The sequence below is a fragment of the Dermochelys coriacea genome, chromosome 7, assembly GCF_009764565.3.
Source record: "Dermochelys coriacea isolate rDerCor1 chromosome 7, rDerCor1.pri.v4, whole genome shotgun sequence".
Classification (NCBI taxonomy): domain Eukaryota; kingdom Metazoa; phylum Chordata; order Testudines; family Dermochelyidae; genus Dermochelys; species Dermochelys coriacea.
The window spans coordinates 125,464,966-125,480,822 of NC_050074.1; the positions used below are offsets into that span (position 1 = coordinate 125,464,966).

The 15,857-nt window shown below is 56.9% G+C and overlaps 1 protein-coding gene across 3 annotated transcripts in view; it reads right to left on the reverse strand.

Moving 5' to 3' along the window:
- The window catches only part of LDB1 (LIM domain binding 1), a 45,211-nt gene that overhangs the window by 16,803 nt on the left and 12,551 nt on the right, over positions 1–15,857 (reverse strand). Inside the window, exon 1 of one of the 3 annotated variants that reach the window (XM_038410218.2) lies at positions 3,204–3,348. The exons of the other annotated variants lie outside the window; for them this stretch is intronic. The gene's annotated coding sequence lies outside the window, so the exon portion shown is untranslated. Of the gene's footprint in view, positions 1–3,203; positions 3,349–15,857 lie in introns of those variants that run through there. 3 annotated transcript variants of the gene reach the window in all.

Consider the following 15,857-nt stretch of genomic DNA (forward strand, 5'->3'; position numbering starts at 1 on the left):
TGTGTTATTAGCCGGGCTCTAGACCAAGCCCTTGTCTACACACAAACCTGAGCCAGTTTAAAACGAGACCTTTAATGAAACCGGTGCAAGCCGGTGTGTAAATCAAGGCCGCACCGGCTTTGGCCCCAATCCCACCACCGCACCCAGTTGGCACCCGCACAGGGCAACATCCCAGGTTCTGACTGCAGATTTGGGGGCTTAATCTAAAACGGGGTTTTCCCAGGAACGACCCCAACTACGCACAAAGACCCCCGTTTCTTTGGGGGGGGGCAGATTATAAAATAGGTTCGCTATTTTAAATTGGAAAACTAGCTACAGCGCCCTGGGCTCAGCCCCATACCCAGGGCACAGTCCCCTGGCAGAGCAGGTATCAGAGACAGCACCCACTACGCAGGACGGAGGAACAAACATCCCAGCTCCCAGTAGAAGGCGCGAGAAGACAACTTATAAGAATCTGACGGGGAAGTAGCATGAACTGGGTTCGGGAGCCAGATCCCCACGCAACTCTCACTTACTGCGGGACCCTGGGCAAGTCACTTAATCTCCTGTGCCTCAGTTTCCCATAATCAACCCTTTGTCTGTCTAGGCTGGGAGCTCTGCGGGGTAGACTCTCGCTCTTACTGGGTCTGTCTACATTGAGTGCAAGCCCTGGGTTAGCAGAGATCGGGGGAGCAGACCCTGGGTTTGTTAACCTAGGCCGTGAGCGGCTCCCCTCCTACATAACTCCAGGTGTGGAATTGTTGAGCCCTGGCCCCACAGCGTCTACACAGCGTTATGGGTGGTTGGACTTGTCCCTGCATATCCCAGATTTCCCAGCACCCTCCCAAAACGGGGCCGCTCTGGCCCTTTGTGCGCGGGAACACTCGACTGCCAGAGGACAAAGGAAGTCGGCCCGGGGCATTGTGGGACACTTTCGGTGAACTCCCAGAGCACGGGTCAGTGGGGCTGTGTCTGCAGTGCAGAGCAACAGGGCTTGAACCCTGGGTCCCGGCTTGACTCAGGGTCAGACTCTCCGCCCCCATGTGGCCCTGGGTCCGAGCCTGGGTTAGTGCAACTGGCGTGTAGGCGGAAGAGGGGTTAGGTTAGAGGCTGAGTTTGAACCCTGGGCTTATGCTGCAGTGTGGACGTGCCCATTGTGAGTAGGTACAGAGCCTTGCTCAGCTGGCGCCTCCACATGCTACTGTGAGAAGGAAGCCACAGGTGGAATCCCAGGGAACACAGGCTCACCTCCCAGAAGGGTCATCTCCAACCTTCATCCATTTGCTACCAGTCGCGTGCCGATTGTTGCACTGGGGGTATGCCAGGAGAGACTGTCCGTGCCGCACCGCTCACGGGGAGCTTTCCCAAAGGGTGTGTTCTGCTATCAACACCACCCATATTGCGGTACAGCCCCAGGGCCCCGGACTACGACTTCAGCGTGCCAGGCGCTGGAAAGACACAGAGCAAACAATCCCTGCCCCACAGACTTTACAACTGAAGCTATGCTAGACAACTGGCCAACAGCCTGAGACCACTGCTTAGCATGCTGGCCAGTCCTTTCCCATTGTTTTCTTCTCCTCTCCGGTCTGTCTGCATCCATCTGGTCTGTCTGGTCGTGGGAGCAGGAACCATCCTTTGGGGTCCCGCTCCATGACTCCAGCACCCAGGCGCTATACTAATGCAATCAATACAGGATTGGAGGGCAGGTTGTTAGAGGCGTTAGGTAATGTGTTTGAACACTCCAACACGTGCTAGCTGGGGGGGGAGGGGGGAGAGTTCACATTCAACTCCACCTAATTAGCATGTGTGCGATGCTACACAATCTGCTCCACACTGGAGAGTTACAACGCTAGCCAGAATGGGTCAGCTAGCACCAGTGGGATTCACCCGGAGTCCCACTCCCCTGCTATAGTGCAGCAGGTCTTCCCACCCAGACAGCTGCTCCGTGGGGGTACCCCGGGCGAGATTGTTCAGGGAGCACCCTGGGTCTGTGGGACCGTATCCAGGGCTGTCACAACGAACGCCACCAGCCTAACACTCCCACACATGTTCATTTCACAGCAACAGATATAGGATTATTATAATTTGTACCGTGGCAGCACCAATGAGTCCCCATCCCGGAGCAGAACCCTACTTGCTGAACAACCATAGAACAAAAAGACAGTCCCTGCCCCAGAGAGCTTCCAGTGTAACCGGAGAGCAGGATTTCCAGCTCAGTATGGAGTTTCTGGGGCTTGGCCTACACCGCCGGTGGGTCGCCGCACACCCCTTCCAGCCCTGGCCACGAAGAGCAGAAGCGTCATCCCACATCAGGTCAATGCTTTGTCTATTTATTGTCGTCAGTTTGTACAGTGGTAGTGCCTGAGCCTCCTGCCATGTCTGATCTAGCCACTGGTCCATCCAGTCTGGGATCCTGTCTCGGGCAGCGGATGCTTCAGAACCGAGCGCGAAACCCCTCTAAGGGAGGGTGCTACAGTAACATGGCTCTGGGGCCAACAGGTGGATGGCACCAATCCCGGACCCAGGTGTTTATATCCCCGACACATTGTACTTCATTGAATGTCATTAGTGGGATGAGTTTGGGGTTCTCAGTCTAGTCCCTGTGGACACTGGCCTGCCACATAGCAACACCTGCCCCATCACCGCACACACATGGGGAATGAGGGAGCCCTGTACCAAAGGGGGGGGGGGACAGCGGGGCCCTAGCAAAGCCACAGGGAGCACGGGAGTGGAGAAGCAAAGGGGGCAGCCGGCCAGGAGGAAAGAGCCCAGCGGGGTACGGGCGTGGGATAGCAGCCGGGGGCACAGCAGATGGGGGCAGAGCAGGACAGCCCTTGCCCCCCCCACCGGGCCGGGGGGCTGCGGTCAGTCCCTCTCCCCTGAGCCCTAAAATTCACTCCAGAATTTAAAAGGTAAAACACAAAGACAGGGGGAGGGAGCAGTGGATGCCCCCCCCCACCCCAGGCAGGGGGCTCCGCACAGACAACAGCCACTGTCCCACCTCCAAACTTTGCAGAACTGACGGGGGGGGGGGAGGAATCCCGGGGCCCAGGAACACGGAGCAGGTGGGGACGTGCGGGGGGGGGGGGGGCCGGCACATGGACCCCCCCACGCCCGCCCGCCCGCCCGCCGACCTAGCGGCGGATCCGCGCCCTGGAGGGGTCCCCCGGCGCACGTGGCCGGGCCCCGCACCCGCTCGCCCGGGGGGCCCCGGCCCGACTTACCCGGGAGAGGAGCCGGGCTCCCGCCGGCGGCGAGCCGAGGCACCGGGGAGAAACGCCGCGCGCCCCGGCCCCGGGCCCATCGGCGGCCGCGGGGCCCGCGCCGGAGCCGAGCGCGCCGGGCTGCCCACGGGGGGCCGCGGGCGCGAGTGGGGCCGGCCGCGTGGGGCGCCGCGCCGAGCGGCCCCTTCCTTTGTTCGCGAGCCTGCCCCGGAACAATGGCTGCGGCGCGGCGCGGCGCAGGGGGGGATGGAGCCGCCCCCGAGCTCCGCGCTCCCGGCCCCGGCCCCCGGCCCTGCCGAGCGAGGCCCCGCCGCCGCCGCCGCCGCCCGCGCCGCACGGGGAGACAAAGGGCAGAGCCCGCCCCGGGGCGGGGGCCCCCCCGCGCGCAGACCCGCCCCGCCCCGCCCCCAAAAGGCAGGCGCCGGGCTTACGAAGAGATCACACGGGGCGCCCCAAAATAAGGAGCCAGTCCCGCGCCTCGGGGGTGTGCAACTCGGAGGGCTAGGGCCGCCCTTGCTCTCGCCTCGTTCAAGGCAAGCCGAGGGCGCCCCCCACTTCCCCTGCCTCCAGGAGCCAGGGCTTGCAGCCGCGCACCGCTCACCCCCCCGTGCTGGCCCGGGAGCCAAGGATCCTGCCGAACTCGAGCGGGGGCCCGGAGCCAGCCAGGGCTCGGGGTGGGAAATGCCAAGGATGGTCTGTCGAGGGTAGCCCCAGTGATGTGCCGGGGAGTGGGGGGGGGGGGGGAATAAGCTGCCCTATCACACCGCTGTGCCTGCATCCCCAGGGGCCGGGGAGTGGCACCCATGTAACGATATCTCTTTAAATCAGTACAAAACCGGTTTGTCGCCCAGCCCGCAGGGGAGAGGAGCTGGCAGGGCATAACTAGAATCACAGGGCAAGTGGGGCTTCAGGAGCAGAAGGCAGGAGCCTGGTGTGTGGGCCCAGGGAGGGCACACCATGCAGAGGGGGCTGCATGAAAGGAGGGTCTGACTGCATGGCTTTCGCCCACCTCCCCTCAACCGCTATAAAACCAGAGCAGCCACATTTAAATAAAAATAAATAAATAAATAAAGTGAGGGCTTTCAGAGGCTTTTCTGAGATGCGGGTGGTTTGGGAATTGAATAGAAAAGGCCTTGAGAAAATAACAATCAATCTGATCACGTATTAACCAGCACATGCTGCCTGGAGCTCTGGGACAAAGCTGGTGCCAAGGCTGATGGAAGGATCAGGGGTGGGAGAGGAGTAGCCCCTTTAATCTGTGGATTTTTAACAAGGGAGGGGCCTGGGCTGTGAAATGCAGATCCGGACTCCCCCAGCCGCAGGGATGTCCAGGCCGGGTGGTGATAAGAAGAGTGACAAGCCGGGAACAAGCTTGGGCTCCCTACCTTGTGCAGGCCCATGGGCCCGACCCATCGCTGTTGGTCCCTGGAAGACCCACTCATGAACCTGAATTTCCTGCTCTGTGTAGGAGCTCAGATGAGAGGACCATGTTGATCCCTTCCCCTCCATCCTGCTCCTACAACTGCCTCCGCTTCTGTCCTGCTCCGCACACCAAGAGGGGCAGGAGCGGCTGGGTTGCAGCGTTGCAAAGCACAAGGAAAGAGCAGTCTCCAAAAGAACCGCCCCATTCACTTCCTAACCCTATTTTGTGTCAGCCAAGTCAGTCTGGCGGCATGTGGCAATTTTACACTGTTAGAAGCAGCTGCCATTTTGTGAGGCAGGGCAGATGTGATATGATCCAGAGGAGACGCACACGCTATGCTCTCTCCTGGAGACTTGGCTTTTGTTCTTTCTCCTTTTCCCCTCAACTAAATGGAAGAGTCATTCATACTGGGCTGCTCTGGAAAACAAACAGACACAGCCAGCCCCTGGGCATTTAAAAAAAAATCAACTCAGGCACTAAAAATCATGAGATTAACTTAGAAATCATTAATTTTAGAAGCAACATGTTTTGCGTCTTTTATTTGCCTTTGAGGTTCTGAGCATTTAGGGGTCTTTATTACAAGCTCTTCTCTGCAACCAGGAGGGCTAGGAACTTACTTCTAAAAAAGAAGGACAACTAAGGTTCTCACATCACAACACGACTCCTCATTTCTCTGGGCGTTTGCACTAAGCAGGGACACTGGCTGCATAAAGTGGCCAGTGGTCTCATTTGTCCTTGCACCAGTATAACCCCTCCCCGCAGCGAATCTGTTTCTGACAAAGCCACTGTCACACCCAGCACACCTACCAACCATGGCTGCGCTGGGGTATTCTGGGGCACCTCTCCCATCACGCCCTGTGCATGAGCGGGGTCAAGCACTGAATGTAGAGAAGGAGCGGGGGGGGGGGGGGGAGAACAGAAATGCAGCAACTAAATGCGTCTAGCTGCCTGCACATATTAAAGAGAAGCCACTGTCCATGGCGGCAGAGCTCAGGACCCTGCACAGCAACCAACTGATACAACCCAGGCCTGGGAACTGCTGCTCCGGGGCGATAAGAGACTCCCACCCCCTCGGTGACATGCCTGCAGCCAGGCTAGGCGAGGCAGGGAAGCAAGTCGGTGTGGTGAAGACAGCTGCACACTGAACGCAGCTGGCTGGGAAAGGGTGGTGGGTTTTTCCCCACGTAGAAAATTATTATTTTTTTATTAGTTCATTTTTTCGTCTTAGATTTTTTCTGGTTTTCATCAGAAAACTGCGTCTTTTTCTGCTTTCCGCAACCAGAAACCACCATTTTTTCCAATTTGAAATTTTATAAAGTTGTTTTTCAGTTTCTAAAACCCCAAGTATGTCCAGTTTCTTGCAAACATCTCCCCTCCCCGCCTTTTTTTTTTTTTTTTTTTGCAATGGGAGTTTTCATGAAAATCTCCATTTGGTCAAGAAGCCAATTTCGTTTCAAAAACAAACATTTGAATGGAAATTTTTCAGCCACCCCAGTGCTGGGCTGGGTCATGACGCCGGGGATGGGGCTCAGCGAATGAGAGCTCTGCATGCAGTAGAGCATTCTGGCGTGTGGTACCGTGAGAGCCCATCCCAGGTTCTCAGCCTCGTCCAGGGCCATGCCGAGCCAGGCGGTTTACAGTCTAGAAGGCCAGGTCCCTGCCCCACAGAGCTCGCAGCCCAGACGGGTGAGGTGTGGGCAGGAGAACATACCATCCCTGGGGTTTAGCATGCGTCTTGCTAATGTCACATGTACTGTTCTGAGTCTCTCTCCCCCGCAACTCCCCACATCTGTACTGCTGCTGCTTCGCGGAGGGGGGGTGCCAGCACAGCAGGAGGCTGTTAACACATCTGTCTATCGTACTTCTGGCACGCCAATCACTGCAGCACTTAAGTGTTGTCCCCGTCGTGCAATGCAGGTGGTAGGAAACGGCAACCCTCCAGTGGAAAGCACGTGCACAAACAAACCCCCATCGCACACCAACAATCCTGCTGTTGCACACACACGCCCTGATGTTATCAGCTTCACCCAGCTCCATGTGTTATGTCACAGCCACCAGCCGGGCTGACACCAAGGCCTTCCAGACCCGAAACACGAGTCTGCATAGCCGGAGATCCACGCCTGGGGCCAGAACACCCCCCCATGCTCGGCCCTCTGACCCCACCATCCTTCTGGACTATGGGCAATAGGGCCCCTCCTTCCCCAAGAGGCTGGGGCGGCAGCATCGGGTCGCCTTGTCCTCCCAGGAACGGTAACGGGTGCCACTCCTGTAGGAAGCAAACGGGGTCCCTTCTCTTTCGCAGGGAGGCAGCAGTGAGGGACCCAAGTACTTACACCATGGGGCGGTGGACGTGGGGCAGGCTCCCTCTCTACACCCCCCGCAGGAGCTATCACGTTTTACTCAGCCCCCTGCCAACAATATCTTCCCCCTTCACCTAGGCCTGCAGGCGTGTATACGGTCCTGTGCCACGCACACGTGTGAGCACACACACACACACACACACACACACAAACACACACATGCGTGCACGCGCCAGCATGCTGCGGCACCTCACACTTCTCTGTCCACTCATGTTCCTCCCCGCCCCGAGGCAGGCGCGGAACAACACGTGATCCTATGCATGTGGACACAGCCGGCCAGGCCCCCTCCGACATGCTGCCCCGGCAAGTAACATATCTCTGCCGTGGTACCCACAGGAGACGCAGGGCTAAGCCCACGGTGCAGGTTGGGGTGCTCGATGCATCCTCACCATCCTGTCTCTGGCCGCACTGCAATTAACCCCCCGTGGCCAGCCAAGCCAGCTGACTTGAGTTTGCAGGGATTGGGCGGTGGGGCTGTATAACTGGGACCCTGCGAGGGGCGAGGGTACCACAGCTCAGGCTCCAGCCTGAGCCCAGATGTCTACACAGCCGTTTAGACCCCACCAGCCATGGTGGTTTAACTGCAGTGTAGACATACCCACAAGGCCCACTCCCACTAAGCCAGTGAGATTCCTCACATGGGATCAGGGCCCCAAGGTCAGCCGTGACAGGGCTAACCCCTCTCCTAGGGGCCATCCAGGACCACCCCTCTGGCACAGCCACACGGTGACCTTCCTACTGAGCCCTAGGTGGGGGAAACCCCCTGCAGATCCTTTGTGCGCTGGGGCAAGCCAATAAGCCAGCGTGGGGGGCTGGAGCATGCCATCTTCCAGCAGACACCAGCCAGGGCAGGGGAGACCCATGTGGCCCTGCCCTCACCCTGCTGGTCCCCCCCTTTCGGAAGCTGGCAGAGCTACCCATGCCCGTGCTCCTAGGCTGTGCCTGGTCTTCTGTGCCCTCCCTACACGCCAGGCATGGCCAGCCACCATCTACCTGGTGCACAGCATATAGATCAGGACGATGTACCACTCCTTCAGCCCTGCCACAGCTCGCCATGCCCCTGCAGGCAGCTCAAGGCTCTGCCGCTCAGATCAGCTTCCTCTGCGTGCACCAGTGTGTGTGCACATGGAAGTGTACACGTGTGTAAAACCACACACTGCCGCCAACAGACCAAAAGGGCTGTTATATGTAAATCAGGGCGGCTGCCGCACCCATGCACCAAGCGACCGACGGGCCTGGGCACTGAAAGCTATAAAAATGCAGCACGGCCCAGCGGACAAAGCTCTAGCCTGCGGCTCAGGAGACCTGGCTGCTGTTCCTGACTTTGCCACTGTCCTGCTGGGTGACCCTGGCCAAGTCGCTTCCCCGCTCTGTGCCTCAGTTTCCCCTCTGCCCCCACCCTTTGTGTACGTTGCCTATTTAGCTAGCAAGCTTCTTAGGGCAGGGCCTGTCTATCTCTATCTCTGCATCTGTGTGATGCCCAGCACTCTGATCTTCGCAGCTACACACTTCCACAGCATGCATACATAGTAACAACAATAGGTAGGGGAAGGCAGATAAGTATTCTAACACGTTCAGATGGTGCCTGAAATGAAATGTATGTCTGTTCATCCCCATGTGTTTAAACGCTCTTTGTGCTAAGTGGGGATGCCGACGCAGACACCTGAGCTCACCCACAGCTTGGCTGCTGTTGTATTTTCAAATACTGCAAAATTGGGCAATTTTCCCCCTGAAAGATTCAGCAGGGCATCAGATATTCCAGCATCCGCGTGACAGTCACATGCCGCTAAGAGATGTGCATGGCGCATGCGTGAGTTTTCGCACACTGAGCACTTGAAGGCCGGTACCCCAGAACACCCAGAGGGAGTAAATCCCTGCGATTCCCCCAAAGGCTCAGCGGGCCACTCACGTGGTCCTGCCCCACTCTGACGACAGCGGGTCCACGTGGCTGCAGCAGCCCCAGCTGTTTATGGTTATAGTTGAGTTAATAATTAAATAGGCGCTGGCTGGAGAGGGAAGGCTGGTTTGCAGCTGGGGAGGGGCGTGTCCATTCCCTCCCTCCTGAGGCACTGGGGCCCCTTCTTGCATTTATGGGGTGCAGCCCAGCAGGGCCCCTTCACCCTGAATCCCCACATCTCTGGGGCCCTGATCCCATTTCTGTCTGCCATCCCCCAGGTCCCTCCACAAACTGGCTCTGCCCCGTGCGTTCTGGGTGTGCGGGGGGAGGGAGGAAGGGTCTCCGAGCCGGCAGTGCGGGGCTTATGGCTACTGAGCAGCCCAAGGGGCACCCAGGCCCCGTGCTGCAGGCAGGGTCTTGGGCTGTGAGACAGGCAGCAGCTGGCAGGGGCCTGTCGCATGTGCCAGCCCAGGGCAGGCCCAATGGAACACGTCAGGTGGGAGATCAGAGGCACCGAGGGTGGCTGGAGGACTCCAGCCTGTTACACATTGGCCTTGGGATGGGAAACAGCCCTGGGAAGCGAATGCCTCCGCCTATCTCCACCGCTGACCAGCCCTGTCCCGGAAGGGCCCTGCTCTTGTGAGGTCTCCTTCGCCTTGCCAGCGAGCAGCCAGCCGAGGACTCGGGCAGCCTCAGACAGGGGGTTCTTGTGATCTGGTAGGAATTGAGCGGAGATCCATCAAACTCACTGCACACGGGGCCCGGCTCTACCAGCCAGCTAGCAGCACCTCTCTGGCACTGCTGGGCAGGGAATGGAGAGCCGGAGACGCAGGGCTCCAGATCACAACAGCGGCCCCCTGAGGCAGGCAGGCCCCCGGGCTCGGACTCACTGGGGCTACAGGTCAGGTGGCGCATTACAAAATCTGACCCTGTTGTCTGGCGCAGTCTGTGTCTTCAAGCCCAGGGAATCCTGGGTGGCACTCGTTCCTGGGGGCTGCTCCCCCTCACAGCCAGACCTGAGCGGGGTGCCCCCAGCAGCACAGGATCCCCCTCGTCCAATGGAGTCCTGCCAGCCTCCTGACCTCTGTTCTGCTGCACCCTGCCAGGCAGAGCAAAGCCAGCTCTGTCCAGGTCTTGCCCTGTAGCCCCCTGCTATTCCAGCCCCAGATTCCCCAGGAGGAGCTGGACACATCCCCTGCACGCAGCACCCTCTCCCCTCACACACCAGCCATGTTGCACGCACAGATCGCAGCAGCTGCCACCACCAGGGCAGGGCTGAGTTCCCAGGCTACAACCGTGGCCCACACTTTACTGCTGGCCTGAGCTAGATGTGAGCCAGCCTTCCCGAGGGGACAGGGCAGCCCGGCGGCTGTCGCCCTGGGGACAGCCACGGGACCAGGGAGTGGAAAACAAACTCCCATCCAGCAGACCCCAGGGGGCCAGTGAGGGGAAGTATGGTCACCCACCTAGGAGCTGGCCCAGCCCCCTGCAGCTAGCCCTCTTGCCCCTCCAATGGGCCATGTCTCACACCTCGCTCAGAGCTCATCTCACAGGGAGTAACCACCTATCACAGGTATATGACGCTTCTCAGGTGAAGCCCTTCACAAACTCTACACACGCAGCACTGCTGAAATGCAGCCACCTCTGGGGTGGAGCACAGCTCGAAGCTGCCGCCAGCAGGCTGCACGAGTGGGGATATTCTGATCAAGGAAAAGCCCTGCTCCTCCCAAAAGGTGCTGCTGGGATCTTCCAGCCCCAGGTAGAGCAGACAGGGCTTTGGTTTATAAGATCTTGACCCACACTACAAAACCCAGGCATCAGCCTGCACCAGGCACAGTCCTTGTGCTGGAATGTGAGTAGCTGACCACTGTGTAACTCCAGCTGAGCGTGACTCCGTCCCAGCCCCATGGCCAGCTCCTGCGAGGCTAAGAGCTGGCTGCTCATAACTGGCCACAGGGGTCGGAGCAGCGGGGCCTCTGGTGTGTGGGGCCGAAGGGGCCCCCTCAGGTTGGGAGCTGCACAGATGGAGCCTCGGCTCCCGCAGTGGAATACAGCAATCAAAGGCCTTGCGGCCTTGCTGGAATGGGGCGGGGAAAGTGAGGGAGCCTGGCGGAGAGCTCAGCCTGGGACTCCAGGGACACCAGCTAGTCCAAAGCCTGATGCTTTGGATTCCCAGCAGTCCCCCGCAGCCATTAAGGCAAGTAAATTAATACGGGAAAATACCCCACCCAGAGCATTACGCTCCATCAGTGCCTGACGTCTGCTTTCCCTGCTTCGTTTCTAAACACAGGCCTGGGGATTTATCGATCGAGTCCCAGCACATTCCCATCATGAAACTCCTTTGGCTGAACTAGAGAATTTGGCTCCACCCCCCGATCATTCTGCCAGCACCAAAACGCCCCTTCCAATGGGACTGGCCAGGAGTGCACAGCCCCGCCAGCCAGGCACAGACCCACTCACAGTGACCAGCCCGTCTGCCACCACCAGGATCAATGAGCTTAGGAATGAAGTTGCCACGGGCCCGGGGCAAGCGCCAGCTGGGACAGGGTTCAGCACCGTACTGCCCAGCATCCCAGGGCTCCCTCGCTGCGCAGCTCCCCAGCACCCAGCGCAAGGTGTCTGGTATTCAAAGTCTCCACAGGGCAGGCCCTGGCTCTGCCGAGACGCCCCATCCTCCCCCGCTGTGTGCGCACAACCTCCTGCCACAACTGTCCCCCACCGGACCAGTGACACCATCAACTGTCAGGAAAGGTTCGTGAGCGTGGGAGACAGAACTGTCCCAGGCATCGGGGACTATGGAACTCACTGCCCCAAAAGAGAGGAGAGACTGGGCCTCACGACGCTCAGAGCTGGAACTGAGATTCTTCACACGCACACACCCCCCACAGAGGCACACAACACATGGCACAGGCGCACACGGACATACAACACACAAACCTCACTCTCATTCACATTAAAAAAAAATCTAACTATCCCCATGACTCCTCCAAGCAGAGAGCGATTGCTCTGTCAGGACGGGGCTCAGATACTGCAGGACCTGGGATCACATAACGCACCCAGACAAACAGGTCGCTGCAAGCCACCCCGGCAGGCAAAGCGCATTGGGCTCACCGAGCTGTCAGAATTCTTGGAGAGTGTCAACAAGCACGTGGACAAGGGGGATCCAGTGGATCCAGTGTACTTAGATTTTCAGAAAGTCTTTGATAAGGTCCCTCACCAAAGGCTCTTAAGCAAAGTAAGCAGTCATGGGATAAGAGGGAAGGTCCCTCTCACGGATCAAGAAAAGGAGTACTTGGGGCACCTTAGAGACTAACAAATTTCCTCTCACGGATCAGTGACTGGTCAAAGGGTGGGAATAAACAGGTTTCTCAGTGGAGAGAGGTAAGAAGCTGGGTCCCCCAAGGATCTGTAATGGGACCAGCACTGTTCACCACGTTCATAAACAATTTGGGAAAAGGGGTAAACAGGGAAGGGGCAAAGTTTGCTGATGATACAAAATTACTCAAGATAGTTAAGTACCAGACAGACTGCGAAGAGCTACAAAATGATCTTACAAAACTGAGTGACTGGGCAGCAAAATGGCAGATGAAATTCAATGTTGATAAGTGCAAAGTAACGCACATTGGAAAATAATATCAATTACACATACAAAATGAGGGGTCTAAATTAGCTCAAAAGAGAGATCTCAGAGTCATCATGGATCGTTCTCTGAAAACATCCACTCAATTTGCAGCAGCAGTCAAGAAAGCCAACAGAATGCTGGAACCATTATGAAAGGGATAGATAAGACAGAAAATATCATAATGCCACTATATAAATCTATGGTACATCCACACCATCAACACTGCATGCAGTTCTGGTCGCTCTATCTCAAAAAAAAGATATATTAGAATTGGAAAAAGTACAGAGAAGGACAACAAAAATGATGAAGGGTATAGAACAGCTTCCATATGAGAGATTAAAACATCTGGGACAGTTTAGAAAAAGAGACGACTAAGCGGGGATATGATCGAGGTCTATAAAATCACGACTGGTGTGGAGAAAGTGAACGGGGAAGTGTTATTTACCCCTTCACATAACACACGAACCAGGGGCACTTAATGAAAGTAATAGGCAGTAGGTTGAAAACAAACCCAAGGAAATTCTTCACACAACACACAGTAACCCTGTGGAACTCGTTGCCAGGTGATGTTGTGAAAGCCAAAAGTATAACAGGGTTCAGAAAGGAACTAGATCAGTCCACAGAGGAGAGGTCCAGCAATGGCTATTGGCCAGAATGGTCAGGGATGCAACCCCATGATCTGGGTGTCCTGAAACCTCTGTTTGCCAGAAGCTGGGAATGGGTGACAGGGGACGGATCACTTGAAATTTCCCTGTTCTGTTCATTCCCCCTGGGGCACCTGGCACTGGCCACTGTTGGAAGACAGGAGACTGGGCTAAATGGACTTATGGCTTCACATCATGCCCTGAAGATCAACAGACTCACGCTGTGTCAAACCAACAGAGGAAACAAGCTGCAGGGTTGAGGGCTCTCAGCTGAGAATTTCCACCCTGCAATGTTCAGAGGAAGGGTCTGTGAACTCCCCTTGGCTTCTGGCCATGGGGGTTGGGGTGGGGGGGAGGAGGTGTCCTGCTAGAGGCTGGGGAGGAGGGAATGGAGCCTTCTTATGATGATTATCTCTTTGTATTATCAAAGCCCCCGGGAGCCCCAGGCTATGCCAGGTGCTGCACAGACAGAACACAAAGACAAAAAGAACAGGAGGACTTGTGGCACCTTAGATACTAACAAATTTATTTGAGCATAAGCTTTCGTGAGCTACAGCTCACTTCATTCATCCGATGGAGTGAGCTGTAGCTCATGAAAGCTTATGCTCAAATAAATTTGTTAGTCTCTAAGGTGCCACAAGTACTCCTTTTCTTTTTGCGAATACAGACTAACATGGCTGCTACTCTGAAACCTGTCATTATGCAAAACACAAAGACGGTATTTCTCACGGAGAATGAAACATTCACCCTGAAAATATCCCACCTCCTGCTCGATCATCAGGCCACGGCAGCCAGGCTGTGCCTGCAAACCTAACATTTGTGCACAGAAATGAGTCTTGGTGGACATCAAATCCCACTGGGCTCCTGCAATTAGCCCTTTGAATCCAGCATCTTAGAGCCTGAATGGGGGAAAAAAATCACTGCAAGTGGCCAGGGCAGAACTCTGGGACGTGGAGCGAAAATGGCTGGAGGACGGTGAGGGACAGGGAGGCGCCCAAAGCCATTGCTGCTAGGATGGGGCTTATTCACCGTCTACATCAGGGGTTGGCAGCCTTTCAGAAGTGATGGGCCGAGTCTTCATTTATTCACTCTAATTTACGGTTTCGTGTGCCAGTCATACATTTTAACGTTTTTAGAAGGTCTCTTTCTATAAGTCTATATAACATAACTAAACTACCGTCATATGTAAAGTAAATAAGGTTTTAAAAAATGTTTAAGAAGCTTCATTTAAAATTAAATTAAAATGCAGCGCCCCCCGGACTGGTCACGAAAGCTTATGCTCAAATAAATTTGTTAGTCTCTAAGGTGCCACAAGTCCTCCTTTTCTTTTTTCACCCAGGCAGCGTGAGTGCCACTGAAAATCAGCTCGCGTGCCAGCTTTGGCACGCGTGCCATAGGTTGCCTACCCCTGGTCTACATCAACCACCTGCAGCAGGGTGCACAGCGCGACGGGCAGCGGGTACCCAACTGGGAGGAGCTGCAAAGGGCAGGGAGCACAGAGAGATGCTTTGAGCAGGGAGTTGGACTAGATGACCCTCTGAGGTCCCTTCCAACCCTGGTATTCTATGACCCAGGGGGATCCAGAGAGACCAGGCAAATAGCAACAGTGAGACTCGTCTGGCAAACAGACAAGTAAATCCACCGGGGGGAAAATAACCCCAGCCCTAGAGCCAGCCAGCGGCAAAAGCTGGGGACAGGGTGACAGCAGGCAGTGAGGAGTTTGCAATCTGAGACAGCTGCAAAAGAGGCTGGAGCCGCACACATGGTGGGTGGGAGGGAGGCTCTGGTGTAACCACAGCGGCAATGTCACATTCACTCCCACGCACCACATTACAGAGAGACGGGGAAAACAGGGGAGCTCAGCACAGAGCAGCAGAAACAGAGAGACTCCCCCTGTAGCTGGGGGGAGTCCCCTCAGCTCGACCTCTGGGGAGACAGACCCTGCCTTCCGCCCCCACCTCCGCCTCTCTTTGGCTGCTTGCACACTGAGCTCTTCCAGGCAAGGACTGGTTCTGATTATATACCTGGCACAGCAGGGCCCTGATCTCGGCCACGAGGGGGGGGGGGGTATCTGTGCTGCACTCGGCCTAGCGGGGCCCCAATCTCAGTCAGTGGGGGGAGTCTGTGCTGCACCCGGCACAGCGGGGCCCTGATTTCGGCCACGGGGGGGCGAGGGGTAGGGTTGTCTATGGTGCACCCGGCCCAGCAGGGCCCCAGTCTCAGTCCAGGGCTCTAGGTGCTGCTGTCACACACATCTCTAGTGACTGGGCAGCCGGAGGGACTGGCCTTGGGGAAAGGCGCATGGCAGGATGTGTCTAGCGTGGCCGGGGGGAGGGTATGCAGAGCCAGGGCAGCATCCTGCAGGAGTGGCTAGGCATGTAGGTAGGAGCAAGAGGAAGAAATGGGGAAAGGAACCTCTCAGACACTCCCAGCCAGGGAACTGCATCAGGCTGAGAGCGTTTCAGAGTAGCAGCCGTGTTAGTCTGTATTCGCAAAAAGAAAAGGAGTACTTGTGGCACCCTCCAGGAATGGGGGAGGGGGGAAGCCCTCAGACTCAGAACAATCCCTCCGGCTGGGACGGGGAGGGGCTGGAACTGCTGGCAGCTGCGCCTCACCCTGGGGCCGGCTCCATTCCTCAGCCTCCAGCCAGGTGTTGTCTGCTAAATCTGGGCTCCCCCCACTCCAGCTGCTTTCTGTCTTCTGTCCCC